The sequence below is a fragment of the Nelumbo nucifera genome, chromosome 2, assembly GCF_055504915.1.
Source record: "Nelumbo nucifera cultivar China Antique chromosome 2, China Antique-T2T, whole genome shotgun sequence".
Lineage (NCBI taxonomy): Eukaryota > Viridiplantae > Streptophyta > Magnoliopsida > Proteales > Nelumbonaceae > Nelumbo > Nelumbo nucifera.
Window position 1 is genome coordinate 102,987,761 of NC_142650.1, and position 17,745 is coordinate 103,005,505.

The 17,745-nt window shown below is 38.5% G+C and overlaps 2 pseudogenes across 1 annotated transcript; both read right to left on the reverse strand.

Annotated features, from left to right (window-relative positions):
- Positions 1–247: 247 nt before the first annotated feature.
- Positions 248–3,188, reverse strand: LOC104587470 (cytochrome P450 736A117-like; annotated as a pseudogene). Its single transcript, XR_016081983.1, has 3 exons — positions 2,967–3,188; positions 1,235–2,061; positions 248–1,040 (listed from the first exon to the last, which is right to left on the reverse strand). The product of XR_016081983.1 is annotated as a cytochrome P450 736A117-like (transcript).
- Positions 3,189–10,832: 7,644 nt separating this feature from the next.
- LOC104587469 (AAA-ATPase At4g30250 pseudogene) lies at positions 10,833–12,995 on the reverse strand (annotated as a pseudogene).
- Between the last annotated feature and the right edge of the window lie 4,750 nt (positions 12,996–17,745).

Below are 17,745 nucleotides of genomic sequence, written 5' to 3' on the forward strand. Positions count from 1 at the left end.
TGCCACTTAGATGAGAAAATGATTTCATTTCTTTGCTGGTTTTAAGAAACACAGTCTTATTATAAATACAAAATTTTGGATTATAGATTTAATCAGTGATCAATTTTTATTAGAAACTAGCGGATTCAACAGTGAGAAGAAAATTGCTTTAAATATCAGATTTAATGAGATGAAATAAGTCTAAAAATATAATAAGGCCCATTGACACTATTATATATATATATATATATATATAATAAGATATATATAGAGAAACAGTCCTCTCTTTTTCTCTCTCATATACACATACTAAGACATACAGAGATACATAACACACACATCAAGGTAGGGCAGACCAATACATGGAAGGCCATGACTGACAGTTTTAATTAACCCAAGGCTAAAAGCCTAAAAATGAGAAGCAAAAGTGTACTCTTAGCTTGTCATTAATAATGAGGAGTTGCAATTGCAACGAGTGGGTGCTTCTTTCGAACTGTGTCCCCCGTGCTCTCTGTCATGTCTAAATCCTCTCCACCTTGCAATTTCCAGTCAAACTTGTATAGAAGGTTGGCCAGTACAAGTTCATTGACTGTAATTGCAAATTGAGTTCCTGGGCATCCCCTCCTGCCTGCTCCAAATGGAATCAACTGGAAATCATTTCCTTTGAAGTCAATTAGGTTATTACCTGCAGAGGTGATCAGGAACCTCTTTGGTTGAAATTTCTCTGGTTCTTCCCATGATGCAGGATCTCTTCCAATTGCCCAAGCATTGATGATCACCATTGTTTTGGCTGGAATGTTGTATCCTTCTATCTTGACATCTTGGGTCGATTCTCTTGGTACCAACAAAGGAATTGGAGGATGTAGTCTTAGGGTCTCCTTTATAACCAACTTCAAGTATTGCATTTTCTCTACTTCTTTCTCCGTAATATAGGGTTTTCCGCTACTAACATTTCTCACCTCTTCCTGCAATTCCTTCATAACTTTTGGGTGTCTTAATAGCTCTGCCATTGCCCATTCCATGGCTGTATGTGTAGTGTCAGTTCCTGCACTAAACATGTCCTACAAGGGAAAAGAACCAAGAAAAAAGATAATGAATGTAATTTATGCTGACACTACATTAATGGTGGGTTGAACTCCCTATTATTGAAAGTGTTGTGCTGTGTTTGGTTTGATAGAAATTAACTAAGAGATTAACAAAAAAATTTACAGAGAAACAAAAAAGGAAGCAAGAGTTTTTTGATTATTTTACTTACCAATATGATAGCTTTGATGCTGTCTCTCTCAAGAGGAATACCAATGCTGCCATCCTTTGCGGTCGCAAGTAAAACGTCTACCAAGTCTTGTTCACTACCTCCATGATCGCCATGAATATGTTCTTCGATTACCTTCTCTAGAAAAGCATCTATTTCCCTGAAGTTCTTCTCTACTCTGCTCTTCATTCCTCTAACATAATCCACCCAAGCAAGCCACGGGATGAAGTCCCCCACCCTGATATCTCCCAGTAGATCCAGTAGTTCTCTCAACATCTGCTTAAACTTCTTCCGTTCCGTGCCACTGTATTTTCTCCCCAAAGCAACCCTACAGATTACATCGTTCGTGACAGAAACCAACGCGTCGCGTCGCTCAGGTGGACCAAAGCAGACGAAGAAGCTGAGGAAGAACAGGAGTGTTGGATGTTTTCCATTAAAAGCGCTGTCTCTTCCTCTCTCACCGATCGAAATGATTGCACCTTCTTCACGCTAAGAAGCTGGAGAACGCAGATTCTACGAACCTGATGCCAGTACTCGCCGTAAGGTGCAGTTGCCACATCCTTGTAATTGTACAGAAGGCGCCTAGCGTTGCTCGTTTGGGGTCTGCTGGAGAAGATGAGGTCATGTGTTTGCATGATTTCTCGAGCTCTGTCAGCCGACGACACCACGAGGGCTGGTGAGTTTCCCAGATGAAGTAGCATGAGCGCGCCATGGCGTTGTGCGAGTGAGTGAAGATCACGGTGCAGGCACGAACCCAGTTGGTGGAGGTTGCCTATAATTGGAAGCCTGAACGGAGATTGTTTTTGTTGGTTCGACTTCTGTAACCCAAACTGAACAGAAAGAAGGACAAGAAGAAGATCAGAGAGTATGAAAGAAAGGGACCAACTAAGAGGCCTTGTCGGTCCTCCAACCATTGCATCCGAGGAAACATTTCTCTGAATTTCTTTTCCGGCTTAACGGAGAGTCCACTGTGATCAGATAGTCCGGCCGGCCCCGGCGTGAAGGTTTGAACTTTGAACAGGACTATTTCCGTTCAAAGTTGATAAACTCATCGATCCCCGTCTAACTTACTTGACCAATTTGTGATGGGTGAAAAGTCCAAATTGTTAGAAACCGCGTGGACCAGTGACTACCACAATAGCATCTCTACGTGTTCTTTAGTTCTATAAATATCTGACTTACCGTTTTCTATAAATATCTCTAGGTGTGAACGGGACTATTTCTGTTCAAGGTTGGTAAACTCATCCCCCTCTCACTTGACTAATTTATAATGGGTGAAAATGAAGTTCAGATTCTTAGAAACCGTGGACCAGTGACTACCACCAATAGCATCCCTAGGAGTTCTTTGGTTCTATACTTTACATTTTCTACATCTACCAGTTTTTTTAGTTTTTTTTTTTTATTTTTTTCTAGATATCAGAAATTTTACCATGACAAAGGAAAATATAAGGAAATTATTGATGTAGGTATTCCTAAATTTTCATTTAGTTAATTACAATAAAGAAATGTAAAACAAAATCTCTACGAAAAAAGTTTCCTTGACCGACGACGCTTGTAGCCACTAATAAGTCCTCTTTACGTTCAACTTTATTCCTAAAAGTACTTTTAGAAATATAATTGTATTCTATTGTTTGTGGTGAAATCTGAAAAGAGGCATAAATGTTTTTGCAGAAGAAGAAGCTTTGATGTACAGAAAGAGAAATATGCTTTGCGAAGAAGAAGAAGAAGAATACACCTTTGATGCTTGTTCACCGGTGGTTAGCGTCTGGCGTGTGGGTTCTATTTCAACCCTATGAGAATGAAGAAGCCAGATCGAAAGAAAAGGAGGGATGACCATAAATATACCTAGAGCAGTCGTCTTGAGAATGCAGACAACGATAGTCTTTCGATGCTATCTTTGAGAACGCATGCGACAATGGTGTTGAGAATGCAGGCGGCGATAGAATGCAGAAATGAGATAGAATTTAGGTTTAGGGTTAAATAAGGGCAAATCATGATATTTCAAAATTTGTTGAAGGGTATTTTTGACTTTATGGTATCTCTAAAGTACGTCTGAGCGCGTTGGGAGATGGGCCCACATGCTTATGATTTCAAATCTGAAAAATCAATCTAGATTCAATAATAATACCAAACGGATTTGGTGCCTGAAAAGTAGACACTTCAGACGCCTAAACTCTAAAAAGAGTTATCAAACGCCCCCAATCCCACGTTCATTCTTTTTAGTTGAATTGACTCACATACAAACCAAAACCAAACGTTTTAGCCCCTTGTGTAGCCCGCCTGCAACTGGGTTGGGGGGGGGGGGGTTTATAGGTTTGGGCCATTGTGTAACCCCTTCGAGCAAAAAAAAAAATTTGTTTTAAAAAATACAATATAAGTTTTATTAATGAATGTAAATGTTTTTCTTAATGGATTTCTTAAAGATTCCTTATTTCATTTGACCTCTCCTAACTCTAAAACTGAGTTTCATCTATCCATTTTTCTTTTTCTTTTTAAGTTACAATAAATATATTAAAACATAAGGGGGTACCATTTAATATTCCCACACACATGTGAGTTGGGATGCCTACGTAAACTAATACGTGTCTTAACTTCTTATAGGCTAAGTTTGGGAGTGGTTCTCTGAAAAATAATTGCTTATTCCAATAAGCATTCATGAACGTTTGGTAAAAAATCACTTGTTCAAATAAGGGTAGTATAAGTATTTTTAAATTGACATGTCTGGCCAAGACATGCGAAAAAGGAATTAAACACTTATTTGGGCTTACTTTCTAAATGTAAATAAGCACTTATTTTGGGCCGGGATCACACCATTAAGCACTTACTAGTATTATTGGATAAGCCCAAAATTTCAGTTTTTTTTAAGTGCTTATACAATAAGCATTTATTCAAAATTTTCTCTCAAGATTTTCCCCAATTAGTTTTTAAAATACCAGTTGTGCCCTTTGGATGCAAAAAACATAGGGTTTGGGCATTCTATGTTTTCTTCTCTACTGTCATCTCTAACTAGTGAAACATCTTCGCCTTTTCGGTTAACCAGGTAGTGTGCATTCTCATTTCCTTTTTTCTTTCATTCTTTCATCCCTGAATGATCAACCCACTAGGTTTGTTTTTCGCTTTTTTTTTCTCAATGTTTGATTCCATTCTTCTCCTCTTGTCTTCTCACCATACCAGCAGCAGAATTGGTCTTCTCCTCTATTGTTTTTCAGCCCATACCAGTGGCAGAGCCATTCTCCTCCATCATTTTTCATCTCTGAACTGATACTAGGTTTGCCATTTTGAAAAAATAAGTGCTTATTGAAGAAAAAGATCACCAAATGCCCAATATGAAATAATAAGCACTTGAAAAAGCTAGATGCCAAATGCGAATAAGTGTGTATTGAAAAATAAAAAACACTTGTTTTTAAGAACTTATTCAATAAGCATTCTCAAACTTGGCTAATGTAATTAGAAGTGCATCCCGGCACACCAAACTGAGTGCAGGAAATTCAGAGTTGCAAATACGAGACCTTGTTCATTTTGTATGGTTCAAGAATAAATTGTAACCACATAGGCCCCTTTCTATTGGCATGTATGCCACTTTATGACACTGGGTCCAAATGTGGAGGTTGAGGTTTCTCCCTTGGCATAAATTGTACAACGTATTTTGGCAATCGATATTGCCATTAAATCATGACGAAAAAAGAGAAAATGTCAAATTTACTCTTGGATTAAATTAATGAAAAAAATATTAAAATCATAGAAATTTTAAATGACCATCTTACCCTTTCAATTTAAGTCATCCGAAAGGGGTTAGGCGATTCATTTTGGCTACTATGAACACCACCACCTCTCATCGTCCAACTGATACCCCAAACCCACCCACGATTTCTTAACTGAAAGTCAATGACATGCTACGATGTCTAACAGTAGTGCATCGTTGAAAGGTGATGTTCTTGGTTACATGTAAACAATGTAAAACCCTATTTCATTTTCAAAAGTCATGTTGGCGCTAAGACCCTAAAATTTTACCCTTTTTTCGTTGTTTTTCAATGGAATTAGAGGCAAAATACTTTTTTATTCAAAAGGTGGTTCTTTAAGTATTGAGGTTTGCACAGAGTATGTCATCTTTTGTTTTTTCTCTTGTCTTCCTTTCTTTTGTTGCTTTTGTGGGGGATTGGCCTCCAATGGATAATTGTGCCATTGTCTGCCACGTTCAACCACTTTAATATCCTAATTTAACGACTATGGGGAAAGATCAGATGTAGTCCCAACAACTAGTCCAATGCACAACTGCAATGGTTGTTGGACCCTATGTTTGGACCTCGTCCCAATAGTCAAGGACATGTGTGCGCATATGGCACCTTTAGGTAAGGGGAGGTGCTCGACGTAATTCCTAAATGGTATATGGTGGCCTTAGGCTAGATTGTTTTGAGTAGGTGATCATGTGTTCCATGTTATCCCTAAATGGCATATGGTGGCCTAACACCCATGATTAGGCCCAAAATCCATGCCAATGCACCAAACAAGGATGAAGAGTTCCTATTCTTCATTTAGTCTTGCCTTGGCATTTTCCAAACCCAATTGTTGGTAGACTTCATTATCAACATAGTAATCACACAATGGGTGATGAAGTACTAACATTTAACAATCACACAGTATATATCATTTTGCTAGCTGAACTTATTTAATTTATTCATGGATAAGAAATGGCCTATAGGGGTCTTTTAAACTATATATTTGATTTAGGATAAATTTGGGATTTGATGATTTGATGAATGTTGGGTTACATCCATCTAGCATTGGGATGTATAAGAGCTCTAAGTGAAACCCTATTCTAAGCATTTCATGTTTCCATGAGCTCTCAAAGCACCCAATGTAATTTATATGCATTTCATGTCATATAACTTTCCCATGTAATTTAGTTGCACCTCATGTAATTTGTATGCATTTCATGTCATATAACTTTTCCATGTAATTTAGTTACACCCCATGTCATCTAACTTTTGCATGTAATTTAGTTGCACACCACCAAGTCATTAACCTTATTTATGGTTCGTTTGCAGGGGTGGATGGTGGCAGGTACATGTTTATTGTAAATTTTGGTGGGGAGTGGAGGACAAACAAGTGGAATATGTGAATGGTGAGGTAGGCTATATAGACAATGTTGATAATGATATAATGTACTACCTTGACATTATTATTGACCTCTATTGGTTAGTTTCCATACCCACTAGTAGCATTGTCACTGTTAAATACGAAATACTAGGTTGGGAGGTAGATGGGGAGTTGAATAATGAAAATGACATGTTGGCAATGTTTGCCATTCATGGGAGCTTACATGAGATTTTATTCTGTCACTTATGCTGAAACTAGAAGTATTAATCTAGTTCAACAAGCTATTAGAGAAGAAGTAGAAGTTGTAGATTTGAGTGATCATGGTAAGGAAGTTGATGAAGCTGGATATGAGGTGGAGGGGGTGATTCTTATGAAGAGGAAGATGGTTTAGATAAAGAGTATGTAGGGGAATATGAAGATGAACTTTTGGATGAAGATTATTAATTTTTAGGTGAAAGATCTGAAGTTGAAGAAGATGGAGAAGAGGATGATCATGGTGGTGGGATTGGTAGTGAAGACATTGATGTTGGGTGTATGGTGGTAATGCCAATGATTTGTTATCTAATTATAAACCTTTTAGTGATTATGAGAATCCAATTAGCTCAAGTGATGAGAAGATGAGAAGGGGGAATAAGGAGAATGGTAATGAATTTAACTTTGAGTGTTCAAGATTTCAATTGGAAATGGAATTTGTGAATTATAAGGAAATTTAGATAGGCATTAAGGCAACATTGTGTAATTGAAGGCATTCAAATTATGAGAATGAAAAATGTAGGTTCACAGAAATTTGTATTGATGAGGGGTGCAAATATGCATCTCTTAGCCATGATAGATGTAGTTTTTTAGTGAAACTCTTTGATGACACTCATGCTTGCCTTCGGGTTACAACCAATAGATAGGCAACCGACACTTGGCTCTTTAGAAAAATAGAGGAATGTTTACATGTGGATCTAAACATATCCGTTCATGCACTTAGGGATAACATCAAAAGAGTATTAGGAATAGAGGTACACTAGAAGAAAATTCATAGGGCAAAGTTAAAGGCCATTGACAGGATTAGAGGGTATTTGGATGAGTCATACACCTGACTGATTCAGTATTGTATAGTTTTGTTGTCTAACAACCCATGGTCAATTGTAAAGTTAATAGCCCCACTTGCTTCAGAAGGAGACTCGGTTAGAACTTTTAAAAGAATGTTCATTTGTCTAGGAGGACCAAATATGGGATTCTTGGAGGGTTGTAAGAAGATTGTTGGTTTAGATGGTTGTCACATGAAGACTGGTGTAATTAGAGGGGTAATTCTATCAGCCAATGGCCCTAATGGGTGGAATTTTATGTCTATCAGATAGAAGGTATATAATATATAGTTATAACATTGATTTCCTCTAGATTATTGAATCACATGTTTGTGTATCTAACAATTCATTGTTTCATGATTGAACATTCTATATACTTATAGCATCGTTTCTTTTGACTTATTACTTTTGTACTATATAAGCCTAATACTAACCACTTGTCAGTTTGCTAGTAGGGGATAGTTGATGGTGTTCCTGCTTGCACGCCTAGGGATAACCATCAGTTCTGCTTGAGGCACTTGTATAGTGATTTTAAGAAGATACTCAAGAGCAAAGCAGTGGCAGATGTTGTTTAGGCTACTGAGAGGGCATGCACATAGTTTGATTTCAATCATCACATGGAGGTTGTGAAAGATTTGTTGAAGGATGCTTATGATGGGCTTAGTAAGTCTCTTGGGAAACATGGTCCAATCATGGTTTTGATCCAATAGTTAAGTTAGATAATTTAACCAATAATTGGACCGAATCATTTAACCCATGGATTAGGAAATCCAAGACAAAGCCAATTGTTCAGATGTTGAAAGACATTCACAAGAGATGGATGGAGATGATTATTGAAAGGTTTGAGAGGGCCAACATATTTAATGGTGAGCTATTGCTAAGGATACAGACTACATAGTATCATTGATTGAAGAAGAAAATAAGCTAGTTAATATCCAATTCCTTGTTTTTTTAATTGTTTGGTTGTTTTGAATGGTTAATGCGTGTTAGTCTAATCATGGTTATCTATGTATACTAGAAATTAAGGGTTATATGGTCGGAGCCGTATGAGTATCCAACTTTAGGGAGTGATTTGGTAGACAATGTGACAAGAATAGATGCTAGAACATGCACACGTAAAGTATAGGATGTCAGTGGCATCCCATGTGGACATGCACTGACTGTGTTAACATTCACTAGGGTAGGGCTAAGGGGCTTATGTGACAAAGCATTCCATTAAGAAACTTACACGAAGGTGTATAGCCACTTTGTGCGTGTTATACCAAGTGAGAAGTACTAGCCACAAGTAAAGGGTCACCAAATCGAATTTCCATTGGTGAAGAGATTTGATCAACCACCAATCAATAGGAGAAGGGAGGAGGGTGAAGTAGGCACATCATCACGTACCCCATTCCGACATAGGACAATGAGGTGTTGATTGTGCAATGGGTATGCTCATAATAAAAGGAATTATTGTTCTGTTCCCCCTACAACAAATGTAAGAGCATAGTTGAGTTTGTGCAATTAGTAACAATATGAATTTGATACATTAAGGGAAAGTGAGGTATAACTAATTAATACATATTGCAAAGGCTTGCACTTGATCAACCTTTATTAGTCTACATGGTAAGGCAAAAAGTATTATCTCAAAGGAGGGGTGGGTGCAACTTCAACAAAGCAACGGAATACATGAAGTGGGATCTTTTTATGGGGATACTCATGGGAGGTTTGGGGTTGCAACTAGAGGTAAGGCTATAATTCCATCCAATGAAGGAAGGGGAAAACAGAGGAAGACATCCCATATAAGTTCCTCCATGCAATAAGTCAATTCTAGTCCCAATCAGTCAAAATCCATCCCCATCTACAAGAGATTTCTCTAATGTATGCAGGTTGAAGAGCAATGCAGCAAGGAGATTAGGTACACAGATATGACTAAACTCTCTCAAACTCTCAAACATGACTCTCCCAAACATTTCTCCTAACCGAAGGACAATTGTTGTTTATCAACTTTAGGTACTCTTTGAAACTCTATTTTTTTGGGTTTTTTTTTAAGGACATGCCCAACACTTATTATGGACTGGTGGACAGTCCTGTAAAGAGATTGGGCCAAATGGGCCCTAATGTCTTCTCTTGTAATATCTTTTCTTTTATTGTTGGCTAATGGGCCTCTCTTAATGGGTCTGTTATTTTTTTTTGTTTAATCTCTTTATGTTACTGCCTAGCTGGCCGCCCACTTAAAGGTATACTTGTCATTACTCTAACTTTAATTCTTAATAAAAAAAGGGTTAGAGGAAAAATGAGAGATAATTTGATTTCTTCTTCTTCTTCCTTCTCTTTTCGCTATCTTCTTCTCTTGTATTACTACTCTTAGATGGCAAATATATTCTTCACATGTGAATGACATATAGGTACAAGAATATATTTAAGTAGGTGTAAACTTAGGCATCTAAATTATAATGTTACTAAAGATTTTAGTGCGTATCTGTAGAATAGATTTAGTGTGTATTTGTACTAAAGAAGCCTGAGCCACACTATTAAATCTAGGAACTAAAGGCATACCAAATACCAATTCTCCCCTTCTCTAGTTGAAACTAAATAGGATAACTTCCAAACTATTAAATCAAGTAAATATTCTAAAGAACAATTTCAAATTTAAGGATAACAGATCTTGAGAATTCTAGATTTGATAGAGTATTATATAGGCCCATATGAACTGAAAAGATAGCCCAAATGCCCATATGAACTGCAATTTCAATGAATAGGGTTGTTGTAGATGTTAAGTTAGATTCAGACAAGGATGCTCTCTGGTGTTTAAACATGCCAAATTGTGTAGATTTTCAATTCCCCCACACCACCAAAAAAGGATGGTAGCTCTCACCTCCAACAAGACCTATTAGTGTATTACACCTCATAAGAGATTGACATCAAAATTGTTACACTTCATATAAATCCAAACTGATACAATCCGAACTGATAACTTTTCACTCATGATCGGTCAGTTTCGGGTGATTAATTTTTCACCTTGACCAGACCGATTTAATTGATAAAATAATTTGTACCGAACCGAACTGACCTATGAACACCCCTATCTTAATGAGACTTGGGTCTCAATGAACAACATTTCTTCGAATAATGGGCGTTATTCAAAATCAAACAAGTACGAATTATTGCCCATCAAACACATCATACCAGAGCACCCACAGTTTATAACTGTTAGACTCTAAATACCAGTTTTTCTTGGGTTCCCAAAGTTGAATGTGGACTATTTCAACAATATTTTTCTTTATCTCCCAGTATTCTTTGTTCCACGTCGCTGCTCACAAGGTGGTTTCTGTCTCTTCTCATTCCTATTTTTCTTTTGAACACTACTCAATAGGAGAAGCAAAGTGTATCTTCTTGAAGTTGAATGAAAATTGCCTTTAATATGTATTTAAAAATGCAGTTAATAATTAAGGCTCAGTTTGGAAAAAGTACAAATACAAATATGTACAGCGTAAATACATACAAAATATAAGATTTTGCACTCTACATATCAGAATTTACATTTAGCTCATCTGCATTCCCATACTTTTGCTTCAATGCAAATTAAATTCCTTGAAAACAAACTTAGCCAAAGAAAAAAGTTCATTCATTTAAAAGATTTTAGGTATTAACTAACGGCGTTGGTGTTGGGTTGGGTATTTTCTTAAGGCGATGGGCCTATACACATGTATCATGTAAGCCGCTTCACCCAATCAACGTCCAATGAGAATCGAAAATCCTTTGGTAAAAAATTTAGGCTCGCGGTCCACTCCTTCCAGGGTCCGATTTGGTCAACGATTTTAACCGCATTAAAAACTTGACTTTTCTATCCCAAGTGGACCCCTCTTTCCTCCTCTTCACTCTCACTTTCCCCGGCGGTGAAGATTCCCAGTTTTCCGGCGATTCCAGCAACATCCGGTCGATGCTCTCCAGCGACCTCGCCGCATAGTCTGGTAAAGCCTCCGGAGGCTGGGGACGTCCTTCCGTCGTCAGGTTCAGATTCCGGTCTCTCCTCAAACTTATACTCTCTTGTAGAGCCGATACAACAGCTTTAATTGCCACGTCAGCATCTCTCCTGTTCCTCAGCAGGATCTCTCCGATCTGAGCTGGCGTTAGGGCCCCACCGGCCCTGATGCAGCTCTCTACCACGTGGAACAACACGTGCCACTCCAGTCCGAGGTAGTTCATCGCTAGTGCCTTGAACGCATGTATCCCGCACGTGCCAAGTCTAACATGCACGTCCATTCGCCCGCATCTAACAAGCGCCGGGTCGACATTGTCCCTATGGTTGGTAGTGAAAACGATAATCCTCTCCTCTCCACAGCACGACCATAGCCCATCAGTGAAGTTAAGCAGGCCGGAAAGCGTCACCCGGCCGTTCTCTTCGCCACCGTCACCGTTTTCCATGATCGACGGCGATGATTTCTTCGTTTTAAGAAGCCTGTCGGTGGTAAGGTCCAGTGAACAGTCGATATCTTCGATCACGATGATCGAACGGTTGGTGGTCTGTATCAACAATGCTCGTAGCTCTGAATTATCCGAAACCTTCGTAAGCTCGAGGTCGTAAACGTCGTAGCACAGGAAATTCGCCATGGCAGCAATCAAGCTTGATTTGCCGGAGCCGGGTGGGCCGTACAGCAAGTACCCACGTTTCCACGACCGTCCGACTCTGTGATAAAACTCTCTCCCGTTAGCAAATGCTGTTAAGTCTTCGGTTATCTGTTCCTTCAACTCGAGCTCAAGAGCGAGCGTGTCGAACGTGGAAGGGTGGCGGAACGGAACGGAGACCCATCCTGACTCGTATGAGCCGTGGCCGTTGTTGGTGTAGAGTCGACGCTCGCGGGAGACGCGCTCGAACTCCTCGGCGCGTGTGGAGACAAATTCAAGATAGGACGGCAAGAGAGTCCGACGGTGGCGCTTGGGGAGCTTGAGAGAGAAGCTGCGTTTCTCTTCGATAGAGTCTTGGACGGTCTCGAGGTGGTGGGTCCAGGAGACGCGGTGGCCATTGAAGGAATCATGGACGGTGTGGTTGGGTGCAATGGTGAAGGAGATTCGGTTGGAGGTCTTGGAGAGAGTGAGAGTGAGACGACGACAGGTGGCGGAAGGGTCGACGGAGTTGAGATAGAGGTTGACATGGCGGTAGAGATCGTTGACGTCGACTCCGTAGTGGCCGTTAAACTCAGGGATTTCGAAGTAAGAGTAAGGACTGAAGAAATCTTGGAGGGACTCGTAGAATGAGTGGAGGAGAGAGAGGAGTTGTGATGGCAAGACGTTCTGCAGGACTGTGAGAAGCCCCAGAAACGACCACATCTGTGATAAGATCTCCATTGTTTCTTTCCTTCTTTGTTTTCTTCCCTCTTCTCGTCTAATCTCTTTCTCTCACACACACAAAGAAGACAAGATGAAAAGGATGATGGGTACTTGAGGAAGATTAAATTCATCCCTCTTGTTGATAACCAGTGTTTGCCCGGCAAAAAGCATTAAAGCTAAAGCTAAATTAAAGCTGAAACTGAATCGACTCGTTTTCACCCTTATATTCCTTTTTTATTCCCTTTTTACAATATTCGCCGGACCGTCAGAGAGAGAGAGAGAGAGGGTGGTGGTGGTGGGTGGAGGAGGATGGATGTAGAGGTTGGGGGGAGTCTGTGCAGTTGCTTTATCTTTTGCTTTATAAATTTTGGGCTCTAGAAGTAAGAGAGTGTTCATTGATTTATTATCATTCCCTAACTATAGAACTGCAAACAGATCATTTTTTTTTTTTAATTTCTCTTGGGTAGGAAAACATATCAGATTTGAAACAAATATAGCTAGCTAGATGCTTAGATATTCACATTTGATCTGTTAATATCTGAATTCAAATGAACATTTATCAACTTCATATGGGATCAAACTATGAAATGCAAATTTTGATATCATATTACCAGGAACAAAATTAATTAAAAATTATTTCTATGAGCTATATATGCTTGGATCCAGGTTTACTCAATAATTGTCTTGGAGTTAATGGTCCAAAGTATTTATTGAATTCTATTGGACCTGGTACATTCATAATGGATTTACATTGGATTGGGTCAGATTAAACCAATATCTGGTGCATTGATAAAAAGCTAAGAATACAGGTGTCAATGGACCAGATTTAGGTTACAATCAATCTAAATTAAAATTAATTTGAATAAATTGGATGGTTCAGATATTGAATTAGGCCGATTCAAATGGTCCAAAGTATCATAGGATTGGATTGGACCTTGTCCATATGTAATAGATTCATATTGGATCGGATCAGATTGGATCAAATCTGATCCAATTGGCACCTTAAGGACTGATGTCCCAACTCCCAAATGCAATGCTAGTGGGGGCACCATAGATTCCTTGTTCTTTTTTTTTCATAAAAAATGATTCATTAATGCTATGTTTGGTTTGAAGGAAATGGTAGGGAAAGGTAGGGAAACATATATAAGGTTTGTGAAGGTTTTCCCATCTTTCTCTTCCTCTCCCTATTTTTTTTCCTTTAAACCAAACGCAGCGTAAAGAAAACTTAAGGGAACATTTGGATCCCCTTTTTACATAGATTCCTTTTTGGGCTATGGGCCTATGGCCCGAGTGGGAGCTCGGGTGGCTGACTACATAGATGATTACATACTACAAAACTCAAAAATGTTCCAAGAATTCAATTAGTGGGTTTTCAGTTTTCAAAAAAACAGTTATTATTTTTTCCTTGAAGAAGGTTGTTAAAAGTTTTAAAGTTTGGTCTGAATTTTGCATTCTATTATCTCAGAAAATCAAAGAGAAGTAGAAGACTATCTGATTTTTTTTTTTTAATTTTAAAATTTGTTTTTCTTTTCTATGACAAAATTGTCTTTCATTTCCTAGATGGTCTTTGGTTCTATTGCCGTTTATCTGAAAAAAGGGTATCAGTTCAGTGCCACATAAAGGTTTCTCTCAATGAAATTTGTAATGTTGTTTGGTTAAACCTTTTATCAAAGAAATATCGTTTTTCTCAAGTTGTGTGAGAACTCTTTATTAGGGAAAAGGAACATTTTTATGTTTCCTCTAATGCTTAGGCTTTTTTCACTATTCAACTTATGTGGCGTCTAGCTATTAAATGTTAAACAACTTTCTTGCTTTTCAAGAGAAATTTCATACAAAACATTCATTAAATAAACGGTAATCGAACTAAATGGCCCCTAATTATACACCTATTATCATACATTTTCCCCTATATATTTGCTCTCTTGACCAAGATTTTTAATTATCCAATTGCAATGGTCCAATCAATTCAAGCTTTTGTCCATGCTCCAACTAACCCGACAAAAACTGGTTTAAATCACCGGTTTGGTTTTCCAAACCAACCAAACAACCTTAACATTATATTTTGATTTGTAAGTAGGGTTCCTAAGGAATCAATTACCAAATCTTTTTCACTACTTAGTACAGAGTTCTTGCTTTTAAAAGTAATTTTTGTTGGTTGCCTTTTATGATGATTTTTGTCTTTACAAAGTGAAAAAGCAAATATTTCTAGCTGTTAAGGTCTTGAGCACATTAAAATTAAAACCCACTGACCTCGCATTATCTCTTTTCTTCCCACCTTTTTTTGATTATTTATTCCCATTTGCATTTCAAATTGGAAAGAGAAGAAATGTTTGCTTTGCAAAAGAATGAAGTTGCAAATTTGAGGTTAGAGAAAGGTCATCCATGTGAGAAAGCAGATGTTAACAGGGGATTGGGAATCAAGAATAAAGCCAAAAAGAGAGATTGATTGCAGAATGTCAAAATCCAATGGCTCTGGTTTCGTCAATGCAATGCTCAATTAGACTAAACTAACTTCATGGTATTGAGTCTACTCGGCTTTCAGTTTCAGGTTTTAAGTTGAACCCATTTTATCCTATTCTTAGACCTGCAATACCTAGGGGCTATCAAATGCATCGAGTCTGACCCGATGGATCGGAACTGATTATCGATGGCTCAGTTCCCATTCCTAATCTATTGGTTCGTTTCTGGGATTAATATTTCTTGTTAGGTTGGTTCTGATTCCACCCTGTCCCAACCCATTGGTAGCCCTAGCAATATTCAAAACTTGTCAGACTGTTACGTTTAGTGATCCGTGGTCACTAGGATAGGGACTACTCTAGCCACCACAGTCCCAGTCCCAGTCCATGTCTCATGTTATAATTAGGGCCATCCATAAAAAACCGAAAAACAGAAAAACTGAACCAAATCAAGAAAATCGAACCACAAAATGTGGTTAACCAAACTAATCGGTTCGGTTTTGGTTTGGGATTTTTAAAAAACTGAAAGATCGGTTTGGTTTTCGGTTAATTTACAAAAAACGGATGGTTAGCTGAACCGACCAGTATATATATTTTTATGTATATTTTATATATATTTTTTATGTATTATATATAAATATATATTCATTATATAAAATAAATATATACTTATATTATATTTATAATGATCTATTTATAAATATATTATATATTTTTCAAATATTTATAATATATTATATATCATTTATTATTTATAATATAATATTATGCACATATTTGTATAATATATATTATAAATATAAGAAACCGAAAAACCAAAGAACCGAATCGATCAAAAACCGAAACCAGCTGACCGGTAAACCGGTGGTACCAGTTCGGTTTTGGTTTGAAAATTTAAAAAAACCGGTACCACCGGTTCAGTTTACAAAAAAATGCCATGCTTCGATTAACCGAACCGTGGCCACCAGGCTTTAAATGGGCCCTGGCCAGATTAGCAATGTACAACCCGGCGGCCCTAGCCAATTTTCCAAAACGGGCCAAGACTACTTCCCTAGTCTAGGTTTGATCTACTGGGGCTGGTTCCTCGTATATATAGTTAACAACTGTCAGTCAAGAGCCTCAAGACTCAAGAAAGAAATTAGAAAATTGGAACCAATTTGAATCAAGAGGAAAAAGTGGTGCTGAGGAATTGGATGCTACATGAGCTTGAGCCAGCTTTTGATGGGTTAGAGAATTGGCCCACTTGGTGGGCTGGTGAGGAAAAAGCTTGCAAAACGCCCAGGCCCAGCTTGGGTTATTCTCATTGTCACTCGTGAGCTATCTGTTAAAAGTTAAAGTTAGAATTTCGGCACACAAAGAAATGCAATCTCAGAAACAAAAAGCCTATACACTCCTCGTGTCTCTGCACTAATTAACATGGCACATGAACAAAGCTTACCCATTCAGAGATTTGCACAAAGTAGCCTTTTACCTTTGATTCCAGGTGGAGGTTATGTTTGCCTGTATCTTTTCTTTTTGGGTTGATCAGAGATTGGCAATTCCCTTTGGCATCTTGATTAATTCTCTAAGGCTGCATTTGACATTCTTTATTTTAAGGATTTATCTCATTTTTGCAATTAAAAACTCAATGTTTATAGAAGCATTTTTAACAATAAAAAGAAAATAAATCCTTAAAACAAGGAATGCCAAATACAGCCTAAGATAACTTGGTTGATCTCGACCCAAAGCAGATCAAATCACTAGAATTGATATCTTTGAATCGCCCATCTAAGTTTCAATCAACCACAAAAAATAGAAACATGGCGCTGATAGAATTTAGAAGCTATATGAGTGAGTAGTAAACCTGTTCATGGGCCGGGCTCAGGCTTAGTTTTCGTCAAAATTTTAATGGGCCTGACCCAAAACCTGGCCCGTGAACAGGTTTAGTGAGTAATGAGTAGTTGTGAGGTCATAAATCGGGTCCAGGTTGGACTGCCACATGGATGATTAAGGAGATAACTGGACGAGATGAGGACCTTTGCATGTCCCGTATTTCCCTAAGACAAATACGGAAAATATTCTTAATGCGTGCTGACATGTGCATGTGGAACGTTTTTGGAGCCCGTTCTGTGGGAGCTCAAATGAGTAGAAGGATGCCAACATGACACACTCCCATATGTTCGGCAAGCTAATGTTGATGCACGCCGCAAGCCCCAAATGAAATAGGGACACGTGGCAAACACTAGACAAGCCTAACCAACCACCAAGGTTGGTGCTAATGTCTCTAAGTTTCGCAGAATATACAAATTGATGCCCCTAATGCTCAGGTGGTGACCACCTTAGAATCTGACATTTTTACCACAAACCAGGAGCACAGTGACACTCCCAGCACTGTAAGGACTCGCTGCCCAAGGTGAGAATCTCTTCACTCTTTGGCTAAAGGTGTAAATCAGGCCATGTCGCCCGCACCTCAACATTGGACTAGCCTGCTACGATGGCAGACGGGTTATGCTAGGCTCGCATGATCATGTGGTCTGTGCTAGGCCTGGGGTTTTAGGTCCGGTGGTTAGGCCGGCATGGCACGACCAAGTAGGTC